Source organism: Lagenorhynchus albirostris, chromosome 20 (genome assembly GCF_949774975.1).
Source record: "Lagenorhynchus albirostris chromosome 20, mLagAlb1.1, whole genome shotgun sequence".
NCBI lineage: Eukaryota > Metazoa > Chordata > Mammalia > Artiodactyla > Delphinidae > Lagenorhynchus > Lagenorhynchus albirostris.
The window spans coordinates 34,525,626-34,542,187 of record NC_083114.1 but is presented as its reverse complement, the minus strand read 5'-3'; the positions used below and the strand labels follow the sequence as shown (position 1 = coordinate 34,542,187).

Sequence of the window (16,562 nt, the reverse complement as noted above, 5' to 3'; positions counted from 1 at the left end):
CAAATTCTTGATGTGTCCAGCACAGTTTTGGTGGAATGGCCCTTTGCGCTTCCTGCAAGGCTCTGCTACCAAATAGACCGTAAGGCCTGGAGCCCCCTGGCTCCTTGGGGCCCTGGAGGGCTGGGAGTCAGGGCAAAGTTTTGGAAGAGAACAGAATCCAGCACAGTGAGTGAGAGCTGAAAGAAAGTGATATTGGGGTTAAATCCAGAGCAGGACAATTCCCAAGCTCTGGCTGAGGTGAGGGGGGTGGGGTAGTATAATAGGGAAGAACAAATCTGACTCCATATTTGTACTGTTTCTTTTACGTTGACCTTTGTATTCTATTGTTTTTGCTACAAGTTAAGAATGTTGCCTATAGCCTGAAATATACAGGATAGCCCATTCTCAAGGCTCTGACCTTTAAGGGTGTAATACTTTTCCATTCATATAGAGATAAGAATTTGCAGAACAAAGAGTAAGGTTTGTCCTGTTGACGGTTTACCTGACCTATGTGGACAGCCGCAAGAACAAAGGATTCCAACACCAGGAAGTTGGCAACAACCAACCACACCCCCTCCCCTTTTACTAAAAAAGAAGCCTGAATTCTAACTTAGGTAAGATGGTTCTTTGAGACATTAGTCCACCATCTTCTTGGTCTGCTGGCTTTCCAAATAAAGTCACTATTCCTTGCCCCAACACCTCATCTCTAGATTTATTGGTCTGTCGTGTGGCGAGCAGTACAAGCTTGGACTCGGTAACAGTAGGAGGGGCCTCGGGCATCTGCTTTTCCTGCACCCTGAGCTGGGATGCCCCAATTGCTTTGGGGCAGAGGATAGAAGTCTTAAAAGAGTTTGGCACAAACTGTGTGGGAGTTTTTGAGAGATGGAGGAGAGAGAGTATGGTCAGGTCAGCCACTGGTTCTGCCCTGAGAAGGGTGGTATGAGGCTGAGCTGTGTCCACTAGGACACTGAGACCTGCTTCTCTGTCCCTGGGAATGTTGGGGAAAGGAAGGAGGAGGAGGTGGCAAGACCCTGGAGGGGGTATGGCCTGGCCCCTTTTCTGGATGCCTCTTCCTCCTCCTCTTTTAATTTATTCTTTTCCTCCTCTGCTAACTCCTCTTTCTTTCAGATCCTCCCCAAGGCTGGACTATGCCCAGGGTGGGCCACAACAGGGCAAGACTGTCCTCCCTGCAAAAGGGATGGGTCGCCACCATTTCCCAGTCCCCGAGATCTCAGGAAGACGCTGGGACAGGAAGGGGAGGTCTGTCTGTATGCAGCAGAGCCTTGATCATGAAGCAGGAAAACTAGATTTGCCCTTGTTTCTGCTTCTGAAGGCTGTGTGACCCCAGACAGGACACTTACCTTTTCTGGGCCTCTTCCTTGAAACTGCAAATAATACCAGATGGGGCATTGTATGGGGGTATTGGGATATGGGTTCATGTCTATTGACATAGCTGATTGCTAAAATTCCCAACCTTTGGGCAATACAGGCAGATGATATTATTGTTATTGTTGTTGTTGTTGCTATTGTTATTATTCTGTTACAGATGAAGAACCTGAGACTCAGGAAGCCTAATGACTCACAGAAGGTCACAAGCTGGTCAGCAGCAGAGCTTCTAGACTGGAAGCTCCCTGAGGGCAGAGACTGTGTTTCTGCCACACTGTATCCCAGCATGTTGAGAGATAGGTGGCACAGAGCGGGGTCTCAAAAAATCATTGAGCACGTTTAAGTAAATGGATGATTGATGAATGAATGTGCCAGGTTGAAACCTAAGTTTGTCTGATTCTAAAGCCTATGATTGTTCTATTATGTCTTATCTATATGATAATAATTATTTTAGCAATAGTTATTATTAGTTCCTTACTATGGGCAGGGCTGGAACTTGGGAATGGTTAGTGAGGTACTGACCTTGAGCACAAAATTAAGGGGGCACCAAAAAAAAAAAAACCTCAGTAATCAACATAAATAACATTTTAATAAAATGTCAAAATTTTAAATAAAGACAGGATCAGTAACAGTACTATGCCAAGCCATACTGGAGCCTGAGGCAAAAGGAAAAATCAGCGTGAGCTTTCTGTAAGAACATCTACTTGTTTGTCTGTCCATCTATCATCTATATAATACATATTTACGAAGTGCCTACCATTTGCCAGGCCTTCTGCTTGGCACCAAGAATACCACAAAGAATCAAAAGATCGTGGTCCCTGTTCTCCTGGAGACAAACATTAAATAAATAATCACAAAAGTAGCTAGATACTTATACATTGGAATAAACAACACAATGGAAAGGAATATATTGGGAGCTCAGAGAATGCCTCTCTGATAAGAGAACATCTGAGCAGTGTTAGGTAGGTTGAAAAGCAAGGAAGACAGGAATACAGGTAAGGGAAATAGCTTGTGCAAAGGTCCTGAGGCAGGAAGTCCTAGCACATATCAGGAACTGAGTGTGGCTGGAACCCTGAGAGCAGGGGAAGGGAGTTCCCGATGGGGCTGGAGAGGGGGCAGGAGTCAGATTGCACAGGCAACACCAGGCCTTGTTATGGAGATGGGGTTTATCCTGAGGACAACACAAAGCCTTTGGTGTGTTTTATTTTTATTTTTATTTATTTATTTTAACATCTTTATTGGGGTATAATTGCTTTACAATGGTGTGTTAGTTTCTGTTTTATAACAAAGTGAATCAGTTATACATATACATATGTTCCCATATCTCTTCCCTCTTGCGTCTCCCTCCCTCCCACCCTCCCTATCCCACCCCTCCAGGCGGTCACAAAGCACCGAGCTGATATCCCTGTGCCATGCTGCGAGAGAGTCATGGACATATATACACTAACAAACGTAAGGTAGATAGCTAGTGGGAAGCAGTCGCATGGCACAGGGATATTGGTGTGTTTAAACAGGGAAAGCGTGATCAGTTTTACATTTTGGGAGCTCACCCTGAGTGGTTTGTGAAGAATGGATTCAGGGAGGGCCAACGGTGGAGACACCAGTTAGGAGGCTGCTGCAGTCCTCCAGGTGAAAATGATCAGGCTGGACTCAGCCATGGCCATGGGGAGGAGGATCTTGATGATGGCAGTGATTGGCTGGGACGCCCAGCTCATCTGCCTAAGTGGGGTGGGGTCGGGTCTCGGGACCAAGGGCTGCTTACTGTGGTGAGGAAGCCTGGAGGAGCAGCAGGTCTGCGTTGCCAGGTAGGCAAGACCCATGACTCAGTTCCCTCAGAGTGGGTCACTCAGATACCAGATGGGCATAGCCATCCACAGCAGTGGCTTTGTGTTAACTGGGCAGGCCCATCCTCTTAGAGTTTGTCCAATAAGACACATTACTTCAAAGACCTAGCCTTGGGTTTGTGCCCCGGTCCAGGAAGAGCCCACATGCCGCGGAGCGGCTAGGCCCGTGAGCCATGGCCGCTGAGCCTGCGCGTCCGGAGCCTGTGCTCCGCAACGGGAGAGGCCACAACAGTGAGAGGCCCGCGTACCGCAAAAAAAAAAAAAAAAAAAAAAAAAGACCTAGCCTCACTGGGTCTCAGTACCCTCATCCAGAAATGGGAACCTATGTCAAGGGTTGGGGCGGGGGTGTCAACTGAGGTGTCATCCATAGAGCACCTCACACAATACCTGGCACAGAGTAGGTGCTCTGCAAATCTAAGCCCTTTTTCTCCCTCCTGTGACCAGGTGTCTCCCCTTCCTGGTGGGCCAGGTGGCAATGGGCTGTCTGTAGGATTACAGGTCTCGGGTTTTGTTAGCACCCCTGGATGCCTTCTTCCCTTGCTAAGCACAATCTACCTGTTGGCCCTGCAACATCAGACCTTTCCCTGTGCCCAAGAGTTCCCACCCCATTCTCCCCTGCCCTCCCTTCCATCCTTCCTGGAAGGCTCAGGTGGCCCCAAAGCCTGGAAGCTACCAGATGTTCTCACTTCATGGATGATTCCTGACTTTTGGTTTTGGCCTTTCAACCCCTGTTAAAATGCTCTGGTTAGTTACTCCCACTTTAGTATGAAAAGAGGCTCAGAGACCTGATTTCAGGATGGCCTCTGAGTGAGAAAAAAATTAAAGGCACTGGGCAACTAAGGATTAGGGCTGTGGAGATGCCCTAAAAGGGCCTAAAGGAGAAAGCTGAGGACAATAGAGGCAGACTTTGCTCATTTCCTGATTTTTCCCTTTTTCAGATTGGGCAACCTTCTTCCTCTCCCCAAAGACATGTCAAAAAAGATGGTAAATACTACTCATACCGGCATGATACCACCTTGATACAGATTCACAAAGAAGGTACTTTGTAATTTTTAAATCCCTGAATTCACATTGAAGGTATTCAAGGTGGGGATTCGTTACTAAATTGTTTTGTTTTCATCATTTGACAGATGGTTAAAATAACGTTATGTGTTTCTGCTGGGTTGCAAACTTCTCTGGAGCCTCCAGGGTGTAATCTGAAACTGGCCCCTATACTTGGAGGGCAGGGAGAGAATGAAGAGAGAGGCGGCTGCTCCAGATTGGTTGATGGCAGGTTTAAAAAGCAAGGGAGGGACTTCCCTGGCGGTCCAGTGGTTAGGACTCCGGGCTTCCACTGCGGGGGGCGCGGGTTCATCCCTTGTCAGGGAACTAGGATCCCGCATACCATGAGGGGTGACCAATAAAATAAAATAAAACTCAATAAAAAGCAAGAGAATTTATGCATGAGGCTCGTCTTGGACGCTGCAAGATAGTAGATCTCTGCACCTGCCTGGCCAGAATCTTAGAAGTTTTATATAGAGGCCGTAACTGGGCTCAGGCACAGACACCATGCAGATGGTCTTAACACCACCTTAGTCTCTCAAGGCTGCATCCTTGGGGAGCTTCTGGGAGCAAGGAAGTGAAGCTGAATGCACATTCCAAGGACAGAGGAAGGGGGTGAGCAGCCTCTGATCACCCAGGTCCAGCTCGCAGGTCAAACTCAAGGTCACATCCTCTCAATAACCTCCCCCTACACTCCACCCCTAGTGACCATGACCAGCTCTGACAATCTCACATGCCCCCCTTCTTCCTCAAGTGTCCTGAGAACCAAACCAAGGGGTTTCACTAGCACGGAAGTGGATCCTTCTTGGCCGCTATCAGGCTACATTGGAGGCAGATGCCTCAGCAACAATACAGGCACATGCAAGAGAGAAGCACAGGTTAAGACAATAATTCCCCAAATCAGTGGCAGCTTTTCCCACCAAGAGCCGCCTGTTCAGAACCACTGATTTATAAGTCCCCTAGGCTGGGGGTGGGATCACTCAGGGCATTACTGTGTCCTCATGTGATTTAATAAAGACAACACAGTAGCAGACAGAAGACTCACCAGGTATGAACACACAACATTCTGCTTGGCTAATGGCACAGGTGCCTCCTGGCGAGGCAGTGATGATGTCCAGGGCCATCCTATGTTGGAAGACAGCTTTTCTCATTAGAGACATGTCAGTGTTCAGTAAGGACAGGCTTTGTGGGCCTTCATTCAGGGCTTGCTGGGGGATTTAATAAGGGCCTCCGTGTGTGCTACAGTGTCCTCCAGGCTGATGGAGGGGACAAAGATGGTGGCCAAATGATGGTACTGGTGGGAAACAGAATGTGTGTCCCCGGCCTCGAGGAGAGGGAGGTGGCAGCTTTAGGAACTTGACCTGGTTGTGCGCACCATTCATCTTGGACAGGGGAGGCAGCACTGTCAGGTGTGAGGAGATGGACTGGGGGCAGGACAGGCCAGACCAGGACCCCAGGCTAGGGCATCAGCTTCCTGATTGCCAGGGGGTGTCAGTGCCTTCTGAGTTGGAACATGGAAACAGTGAGGACTGCCTCAGGTCTTGCAGGTGAACCCAAATGTCTTTCCACCTATCCTGACCCCACAAGGGCTTGTTCATGATCATCTACCCCTTGGCTTCCCTTTGTCCAAGCCTTAGGGTTAATCCCTTTAGAACAGCCGGTCAGTGCAAAGGGTTAACAGCCAGGGCTCATGAGTGCTCACCAGCCAAACTGCTCTGAGTGCAGCCCACTGGCTGCTGTGGTTCATTTCTCCCTGAGAGGCTCTCTGTGGACGAGGGCTGTGTACACCACTAAGAGCTGTTGCTCTGTGGGGTTATTGGCTTTTTTTTCCTCTTAGCGTAAAGCCTTTGAGCTCCATCCAAGTTGTTGCGTGTATTAATTATTTGTTTCTTTTATGGCTGTGGCTGGTAGTATTCCACGGTATGGATGTACTAGTCTGTTTAAGCATTCACCCATTGAAGGACATTTGGACTGTTTCCAGTTTTGGGTTATTACAAGTAAAGCTGCTCTGAATAATTGTGTAGTTTTTAAGACTGATTTTAGCCTCATCAGTAGGCTTGTCTCTCCCTATATAAATAACTTGGCCTAAAATGTCCCACAGAGAAAAAGAGCCAACCCCCCCAAAAAAAACCCCAAAAAAACAAAGCCCTAGGAAAATCAACCTTCTGTCCTCTGCTAATAATAAAGTTAAATATATCAAATCAAAATCTTCAAGAAAAGTATATAAGCTCTTGATCTTTTCTTATGAGTCAGATATTCAACTTTCCATTAGGCAAAATTTAGGGTGAAACCCAGACTGAAAACCTATTTTTTTCTCTCAAAATTGTGATTTACAAATGAGGTTGACAACCAGGTGCTGGGGTAGCATTTACCATCAGTTGATTTATTTGTGGATTGATTGACCAGCTGACTAACAAGTGGTTACTGAGAGCCTACGAAAGCCCAGGGCAAGACAATTAGGAATAGCTGTAAGCAAAATGGAGATGTGTTCTCATGGCAGCTAGATAGTGAAGAAATAACCACACAAATAATCTCAAATTATAAAATGTGATAAGTGATCTGAAGAAAAAGCCCAGGATGGTCTATAAGAGAATAGGAAATCCTAAATTGGGTTTGGGGGCAAGGGAGTTCCCTCCTAGGTATTGCCATTTTGGCTACGATCTGCATAGTGAGAGTGAGCTAGGGACAGAATAGGAGGAAAGCACTCCAAGAAGAATGTTGAGAAAAACTGAAGGAGTTTGAAATGAACTGCCTTCTTCCAAAAAAAATAAACGGTTGCTGGGTGTCTTCTTTAGGGTCCTCTTCTGGATGATCTGATTTTGAAAGGGCTTGTACCTTTCATTGTCTTTGCATTGTTTTAGGACCTAGTAAATTGTAGAAAACTTATAGCCACGCATATAATCCTTATCTACAGAACTGCAAATGAATTTTGTCTGGTGGAATACCATTGATTATTGCCCTGTGTATATTGACCAAATTTGCATCTATTTGTAAATTTATTTCAGCTTTCCTCATTACTAATAAATGTGTACGTTGTTTGCATTCTCCATTAAGTTACTTTTCATGTGTGGTATAAGGAAAGGTCCAGCCTCATTCTTTTGCATATGGGTATACGGTTGTTCCAACACTATTTGTTGACAAGACTATCCTTTCCCCATCGAGTTGATCTGGCACTGTAAATGAATTAAAGAAGGAGGCCATTAGACTGAGGTAGTTCTAATATCTTAGCTACCTATATAAGCAAACCAAATCTAAGCCTATAAGTGCTTCAAGGTTACGAAATTGAAACTTAAGGAAAACCAATCACAAACAGCCAACTAGGTTTCCCAAATAAGGCAATGGCTTAAGCTATAGCCAATCAAATAATTTCCTTGTTTTGCTTTTCCCTTTTCTCTATAAAAGGCTTTCCCCCAGTTCCTGTTGGTGGAGCGCTGCTAACCACTTGTGGTTTGGTGCTGCCCACTTCTAGTTGATTTTTGCTCAAATAACTCCTAAAATGTTTAATATGACTCAGTTTATCTTTTAACAGCACCCTTGTCAATAATAGTTTGGCCATAAATGTAAGGGTTTATTTCTAGACTCTCAATTCCATTTTATTTATCTATATGTTTATCCTAATACCAGTACCATACTGTCTTGATTAGCTTTGTAGTTTGTTTTGAAGTCAAGAATTGTGAGTGCTCCAACTTTGTTTTTCTTTTTCAAGATTTTTTTTTCTTTTGCTATTCTTGGTCTCTTGTATTTCCATACAAATTTTATGATCAACTTGTTATTTTCTGCAATATAACTACCTCAGATTTCGATAGCAATTACACTGAATCTATAGATGAATTGGGGGAGTATTACTAACTTAACAATATTAAATCTTCCAATCCGTGAACATGGGATATCTTTCCATTTATTCAGCTTATTTCTAATTTCTTTCAATGATGTTTCGTAGTTTTCAGTGTACAAGTCTTGCATTTGTTTTGTTAAATTTATTCCTAAGTATTTTATTCTTTTTGAGGCTATTGTAAGTGCAATTGTTTTCTTTCTTTCTTTTTTTAACATCTTTATTGGAGTATAATTGCTTTACAATGGTGTGTTAGTTTCTGCTTTATAACAAAGTGAATCAGCTATACGTATACATATATCCCCATATCTCCTCCCTCTTGCGTCTCCCTTCCACCCTCCCTATCCCACCCTTCTAGGTGGACACAAAGCACTGAGCTGATCTCCCTGTGCCATGTGGCTGCTTCCCACTAGCTATCTATTTTACGTTTGGTAGTGTATATATGTCTATGCCACTTTCTCACTTTGTCCCAGCTTACCCGTCCCCCTCCCCATGTCCTCAAGTCCATTCTCTACATCTGCGTCCTTATTCCTGTCCTGCCCCTAGGTTCATCAGAACCATTTTTTTTTTTTAGATTCCATATATATGTGTTAGCATACGGTATTTGTTTTTCTCTTTCTGACTTACTTCACTCTGTATGACAGTCTCTAGGTCCATCCACCTTGCTACAAATAACTCAGTTTCATTTCTTTTTATTGTTGAGTAATAGTCCATTGTATATATATGTCACATCTTCTTTATCCATTCATCTGTCGATGGACACTTAAGTTGCTTCCATGTACTGGCTATTGCATATAGAGCTGCAGTGAACATTGTGGTACATTACTCTTTTTGAATTATGGTTTTCTCAGGGTATATGCGCAGTAGTGGGATTGCTAGGTCATATGGTAGTTCTATTTGTAGTTTTTTAAGGGACCTCCTTACTGTTCTCCATAGTAGCTGTATCAATTTACATTCTCACCAACAGTGCAAGAGGGTTCCCTTTTCTCCACACCCTCTCCAGCATTTATTGTTTGTAGATGTTTTGATGATGGCCATTCTGACTGGTGTGAGGTGAGTCCTCACTGTAGTTTTAATTTGCATTACTCTAATAATTAGTGATGTTGAGCATCTTTTCATGTGTTTGTTGGCCATCTGTATGTCTTTGGAGAAATTTCTATTTAGGTCTTCTACCCATTTTTTGATTGGACTGTTTGTTTGTTTGTTTTTTGGCTGTGTTGGGTTTCATTGCTGTACGTGGGCTTTCTCTAGTTGTGGTGAGCAGGGGCTACTCTTTGTTGTGGTGTGCAGGCTTCTTATTTGCGGTGGCTTCTCTTGTTGCAGAGCAGGGGCCCTAGAGTGCTCAGGCTTCAGTAGTTGAAGTGCATGGGCTCTAGGGCGTGTGGGCTTCAGTAGTTGTGGCTCAAAGGCTCTAGAGCGCAGGCTCAGTAGTTGCGGCGCATGGGCTTAGTTACTCCACAGCATGTGGGATTTTCCCGGACCGGGGATCAAACCTGTGTCTTCTGCATTGGCAGGCGGATTCTTAACCACTGTGCCACCAGGGAATTCCGGGTTGTTTGTTTTTTTAATATTGAGCTGCATAAGCTGTTTGTACATTTTGGAGATTAATCCCTATCAGTTGCTTCATTTGCAAATATTTTCTTCCATTCTGAGGGTTGTCTTTTCGTCTTTTTGTTTTAAAATTTATTTATTTATTTATTTGGCTGCATTGGGTCTCAGTTGTGGCAGGATCTTCGTTGCAGCACGTGGGATCTTCTTTGTAGCCTGTGGGCTCAGTTGCGGTGTGTGGGCTGTCTAGTTGTGGCACATGGGCTCTAGAGCGCATGGGCTCAGTAGTTGCAGTGCTCGGGCTTAGTTACCCTGCGGCATGTGGTATCTTAGTCCCCAACTATGGATCGAACCTGTGTCCCCTGCATTGGAAGGCAGATTCTTAACCACTGGACCACCAGGGACGTCCCTGTCTTTCTGTCTCGTTATGGTTTCCTTTGCTGTGCAAAAGCTTTTCAGTTTAATTAGGTCCCATTTGTTTATTTTTGTTTTTATTCTCATTACTCTAGGAGGTGAGACAAAAAAGATCTTGCTGCGATTTATGTCAAAGAGGGTTCTGCCTATGTTTTCCTCTAAGAGTTTTATAGTGTCTGGCCTTACATTTAGGTCTTTAATCCATTTTGAGTTTATTTTTGTGTATGGTGTTAGGGAGTATTCTAATTTTATTCTTTTACATGTAGATGTCCAGTTTTCCCAGCACCACTTATTGAAGAGGCTGTATATTCTGGCCTATTTTATCATAGATTAAGTGACCATAGGTGTGTGGGTTTACCTCTGGGCTTTCTATCTTGTTCTATTGATCTTTATGTCTGTTTTTGTGCCAGTACCATACTGTCCTGATTACTGTAGCTTTGTAGTATAGTTTGAAGTCAGAGAGCCTGATTCCTCCAGCTCCGTTTTTTTCCCTCAAGATTGCTTTTGTTATTCGAGGTCTTTTGTGTTTCCATACAAATTGTAAAATTTTTGTTCTAGTTCTGTGAAAAATGCCATTGATAATTTGATAGGGATTGCATTGACTCTGTAGATTGCTTTGGGTAGTATAGTCATTTTCACAATCTTGATTCTTCCAATCCCAGAACATGGTATATCTCTCCATCTGTTTGTGTTATCTTTGATTTCTTTCATCAGTATCTTATAGTTTTCTGTGTACAGGTCTTTTGCCTTCTTAGATAGGTTTATTCCTAGGTATTTTATTCGTTTTGTTGCAGTGGTGAATGAATGGCATCGTTTCCTTAATTTTTCTGATCTTTCGTTGTTAGTGCATAGGAATGCAAGAGATTTCTGTGCATTAATTTTGTATCCTGCAACTTTACCAAATTCATTGATTAGCTCTAGTAGTTTTCTGGTGGCATCTTTAGCATTTTCTGTGTATAGTATCATGTCATCTCCAAACAGTGACAGTTTTACTTCTTCTTTTCCAATTTAGATTCCTTTTATTTCTTTTTCTTCTCTGAGTGCTGTGGCTAGGACTTCCAAAACTATTGCAAATAAGAGTGGCAAGAGTGGACATCCTTGTTTTGTTCCTGATTTTAGAGGAAATGTTTTCAGTTTTTCACCATTGAGAATAATGTTTGCTGTGGGTTTGTCATATACAGCCTTTATTATGTTGAAGTAGGTTCCCTCTATGTCCCTTTCTGGAGAGTTTTTGTCATAAATTCGTGTTGAATTTTGTTGAAAGCTTTTTCTGCATCTTTTGAGATGATCATATGGTTTTTATTCTTCAATTTGCTATATTGAAGAATCCTTGCATCCCTGGGCTAAATCCCACTTGATCATGTGTATGATCCTTTTAGTGTGTTGTTGGATTTGGTTTGCTAGTATTTTGTTGAGGATTTTGGGGTCTATGTTCATCAGTGATATTGGCCTGTAATTTTCTTGTTTTGTGATATCTTTGTCTGGTTTGGTATCAGGGTGATAGTGGCCTTGAAGAATGAGTTTGGGAGTGTTCCTCCCTCTGCAATTTTTTGGAAGAGTTTGAGAAGGGTAAGTGTTAGCTCTTCTCTAAATGTTTGATAGAATTCACCTGTGAAGCCATCTGGTCCTGGATTTTTGTTTGTTGAAAGATTTTTAATGACAGTTTCAATTTCATTACTTGAGTTTGGTCTCTTCACATTTTCTATTTCTTCCTGGCTCAGTCTTGGAAGGTTGTACCTTTCTAGGAATTTGTCCATTTCTTCCAGGTTGTCATTTTATTGGCATGGAGTTGCTTGTAGTAGTCTCTTAGGATGTTTTGTATTTCTGTGATGTCAGTTGTAACTTCTCCTTTTTCATTTCTAATTTTATTGATTTGAGTCCTCTCCCTTTTTTCTTGATGAGTCTGGCTAAAGGTTTATTAATTTTATTTATCTTCCCGAAGAACCAGCTTTTAGTTTTATTGATCTTTGCTATTGTTTTTGTTTGTTTGTTTCTATTTCATTTATTTCTGCTCTGATCTTTATGATTTCTTTCCTTCTATTAACTTTGGGTTTTGTTTGTATTTCTTTCTCTAGTTGCTTTAGGTGTAAGGTTCGGCTGTTTTTTGAGATTTTTTGTTTGTTTGTTTCTTGAGGTAGAATTATATTGCTATAAATTTCCCTCTTAGTACTGCTTTTGCTGCATCCCATAAGTTTTGTGTTTTTGTGTTTTCATTGTCATTTTTTTCTAGGTCTTTTTTGATTTCCTCTGATTTCTTCAGTGATCTCTTGGTTATTTAGTAGCATATTGTTTAGCCTCCATGTGTTTGCGATTTTTACAGGTTTTTTTTTTTCCTGGTAATTAATTTCTAATCTCTTAGCATTGTCGTCGCAAAAGATGCTTGATACGATTTCAATTTTCTTAAATTTTCTGAGGCCTGATTTGTGACCCAAGATGTGATCTATCCTGGAGAATGCTCTGTGTGCACTTGAGAAGAAAGTGTATTCTGCTGCTTTCAGACGCAATGTCCTATAAATATCAGTTAGGTCTATCTGGTCTAGTGTGTCATTTAAGGATTGTGTTTCCCTTATTAATTTTCTGTCTGGATGCTCTATCCATTGGTGTAAGTGGAGTGTTAAAGTCCTGCCCTATTACTGTGTTACTGTTGATTTCCCCTTTTATGGATGTTTGCATTTGCCTTACGTATTGAGGTGCTCCTATGTTGGGTGCATAAATATTTACAATTATTTTACCTTCTTCTTGGATTGATCCCTTGATCATTATGTAGTATCCTTCCTTGTCTCTTGTAACAGTCTATTTTAAAGTCTGTTTTGTCTGATATGAGAACTGCTACTCCAGGTTTCTTTTGATTTCCATTTGCATGGAGTATCTTTTTCCATCCTCTCACTTTCAGTCTGTATGTGTCCCTAGGTCTGAAGTGGATCTCTTGTAGACAACATATATATGGGTCTTATTTTTGTATCCATTCAGTCAGTCTGTGTCTTTTGGTTGACGCATTTAATCCATTTTCATTTAAGGTAATTATTGATATGTATTTTCCTATTACCATTTTCTTAATTGTTTTGGGTTTATTTTTGTAGGTCTTTTTCTTCTCTTGTTTTTCCTGCCTAGAGAAGTTCCTTTAGCATTTGTTGCAAAGCTGGCTTTGTGGTGCTGATTTCTCTTAGCTTTCCTTGTCTGTAAAGTTTTTGATTTCTCCATCAAATCTGAATGAGAGCCATGCTGGGTAGAGTAATCTTGATTGTAGGTTTTTCCCTTTCATCACTTTAAATATATCCTACCACTCCCTTCTGGCCTGTGGAGTTTCTGCTGAAAAATCAGCTGATAACTTTATGGGGATTCCCTTGTATGTTATTTGTTGCTTTTCTCTTGCTGTTTTTAATAGTTTTTCTTTGTATTTAATTTTGATTAGTTTGATTAATGTGTGTCTTGATATGTTTCTCCTAGGTTTATACCATATGGGACTCTCTTCCTGGAGTTGATTGACTATTTCCTTTACCATGTTAGGGAAGTTTTCAACTATAATCTCTTCAAATATTTTCTCAGACCCTTTCTCTTTCTCTTCTTCTTCTGAGACCCCTGTAATTTGAATGTTTGTACGTTTAATGTTGTCCCAGAGGTCTCTGAGATTGTCCTCAATTCTTTTCATTCTTTTTTTCTTTATTCTGCTCTGCAGCAGTTATTTCCACCATTTGTTCTTCCAGCTCACTTATCCGTTCTTCTGCCTCAGTTATTCTGCTACTGATTCCTTCTAGTACATTTTTAATTTCAGTTATTGTGCTGTTCAACACTGTTTGTTTGTTCTTTAGTTCTTCTAGGTCCTTGTTAAATGTTTCTTGTGTTTTCTCCATTCTATTTCCAAGATTTTGCATCATCTTTACTATAATTACTCTGAATTCTTTTTCAGGTAGATTGCCTATTTCCTCTTCATTTATTTGGTCTTGTTGGTTTTTACCTTGCTCCTTCATCTGCAACATATTTCTCTGTCTTCTCATTTTGTCTAACTTACTGTGTTTGAGGTCTCCTTTCTGCAGGCTGTAGGGTCATAGTTCCTCTTGCTTCTGTGTCTACCCCCAGTGGGTGAGGTTGGTTTAGTGGCTTGCCTAGGCTTACTGGTGGGAGGGACTGGTATCTGCATTCTGGTGGGTGAAGCTGGATCTTTTCCCTTTGCTGGGCAGGGCTGCATCAGGTGGTGAGTATTGGGGTGTCTGTGGGCTTAGTCTGACTTTAGGCAGACTGTCTGATGAGTGTGGGTTTGTGTTGCTGTCTTGCTTGTTGTTTGGCATGGGCCATTCAGCACTGGAGCCTGCAGGCAGTCGGGTGGAACTGAGTCTTGGAGTTGAGATGGAGACCTCCGGGAGAGCTCTCGCCAGCTAACATTCCCTGGGGCTGGGAATTCTCTGGCATTCCAGCGTCTTGGACTCGGTGCTCCCACCCCAGAGGCTCAGGCCCGACCTCTGGCCTGGGAACCAAGACCCTGCAAGTCACATGGCTCAGCAAAAAAGGGGGAAAAAATAAAAGAAAAAGAAGGGCAGGAAGAAAACAAATGAAAACAAACAGACAAACGAAACACAAGACAAACAGCAAAGACAAAAACAAGCATACAACAACAGCAATAATTAAAAACAAACAAACAGACAAACAAAACCCCACAAAAATGGTAAAAGCAAAACCATACAAATAAAAACAAACAAACAAAACACACACATACAACATAAGGAACAGAAACAAAAACAGAGAAAACAAAAAACAAGAGAACAACCAGACAAACAAAAGAATCACAAAATGAAATTGAACAATTAAAAACAAAACTAAGATCTGCCCATGGTACTTCAGAATGCAATAAACCAAATGATGACTCTCAGAAAAAAAAAAAAAAAACAAAACTAAGAAACACAAGAAATAAAATGGAAAACGAAAGCAGAATGCAAACTGAAGGAAAAAACAAAACAAACACAAAAATGATAAAAAGTGATAAGAAAAGAACAAAGAAAAAAGCAAACTAAAAAAAGGAAAAAGAAAAACAAGGAAAAAACACAGAACAACAAAAAAGTAACATAGAAATAGAAATATAAAAAACTAAACAAAAATAAAAACAAATAATAATAAAAACAGCAACAGAACAAAACAAAATATGAAAAAATAGTAATAATTATATTTTCCTGGGGTCTCAGCTCTCAGTGTCCTTGCCTCTACCGTGAGTCACAGCCAACTTCTTCTCCCCCAGGAGGCCATCCAAAACCTGTAGGTAGGTCTCTGGTCCCTCTGTGGGCACTGTGGGGGCAGCTCAGACTCTGACCTGTCATAACTCCTGAATGTACTAGTCCTGAAAGTTCACAGCTGCTGGAGCTAGATGGGTTTCATTTGTGGGAACACTCATACATTCAGATATTCCATAGATACAGGGTTTACCAAGCCAATCGCGGTGATTTAATCTGTGTTTTGTGCAGCTGCATGGAAAGATTTTTGTTCCTCTTCCTTAATCACCCCATTGTTACCGAAACAGGAGTTTGCTCCTAAGGCTGCCCTGGAGCAATTGGGTCTGCCCTGGTGAGTACAGGACACGGAGGTGGCACGACTGCCTGGGTTATGGGGGCCCCAGCGGTGACAGGTGCGCAGGAAAGCTGGCAGCCACGGGCACGAGAGATCCGGCCCTAGTGGGAGCCTTTCTTAGCACCTGGCAGCTGGCGTGAGAAGGTCAGCCCTGGTGGGGGCTTTTCCTAGTGCCTGGTGGGGCAGAGGGCTGGCATGTGGGGAGAGAGAGGCTGCAATGGTGGCTCCACCCCCTGCACGTCACTCAACAGTGGTGCCTTGCTTCTATGGCTGTCTGGGTCTCCTCCACAAGCATTCCTGCTTGCGGATTTCCTCCCTCCCATCCCCTCAGGCTATCTCCTCACATCCAACAGCAGTCTTCCACCCAGGTTTGTGCTCAAAGCCCCACATTCCAGCTCTCAGCCACTGTGTGCACTGGCAGACACATGTCCCAGTCTGGGGCACACAGGGCTGTGGCACAGACCACTTGCATACGTCTCACTCTGTCCTGTCTGCCACAAACCGGCCATTTCACCCTCCTCCAACAGCCTCAGATGCTCCCCTTCTGTCCCAACTGATTTCCCCATTGGTGAGGGAGATTCCCAGGATGCAGGAACCTCTCCTCTGCTTCATCTCCCTACCAGGGACTCAGATCCCATCCCGCTTCCTCCCTTCTTCTTTTTCCCTTCTTTCTTTCATCCTACCCAGTTATGTGGGCATCTTTCTTTTTTTTTTTTTTTTTTTTTTGTGGTACACGGGCCTCTCGCTGTTGTGGCCTCTCCCGTTGTGGGGCACAGGCTCCGGACGCACAGGCTCAGCGGCCACGGCTCACGCGCCCAGCCGCTCCACGGCATGTGGGATCTTCCCGAACCGGGACACGAACCCGCGTCCCCTGCATCGGCAGGCGGACTCTCAACCACTGCGCCACCAGGGAAGCCCAATCTTTCTTGTCCTTTCTGGTGTTCAAGGTCTTCTGCTAGTGTTCA

General features: G+C 42.9%; 1 protein-coding gene across 1 annotated transcript in view; it reads left to right on the top strand.

Moving 5' to 3' along the window:
* The first annotated feature begins 3,494 nt into the window (after positions 1-3,494).
* LOC132511360 (C-C motif chemokine 4) overlaps positions 3,495-16,562 on the top strand; it is a 90,668-nt gene continuing 77,600 nt past the window's right edge. The window contains exon 1 of the mRNA XM_060134487.1: positions 3,495-4,247. The gene's annotated coding sequence lies outside the window, so the exon portion shown is untranslated. The remainder of the gene's footprint in view (positions 4,248-16,562) is intronic.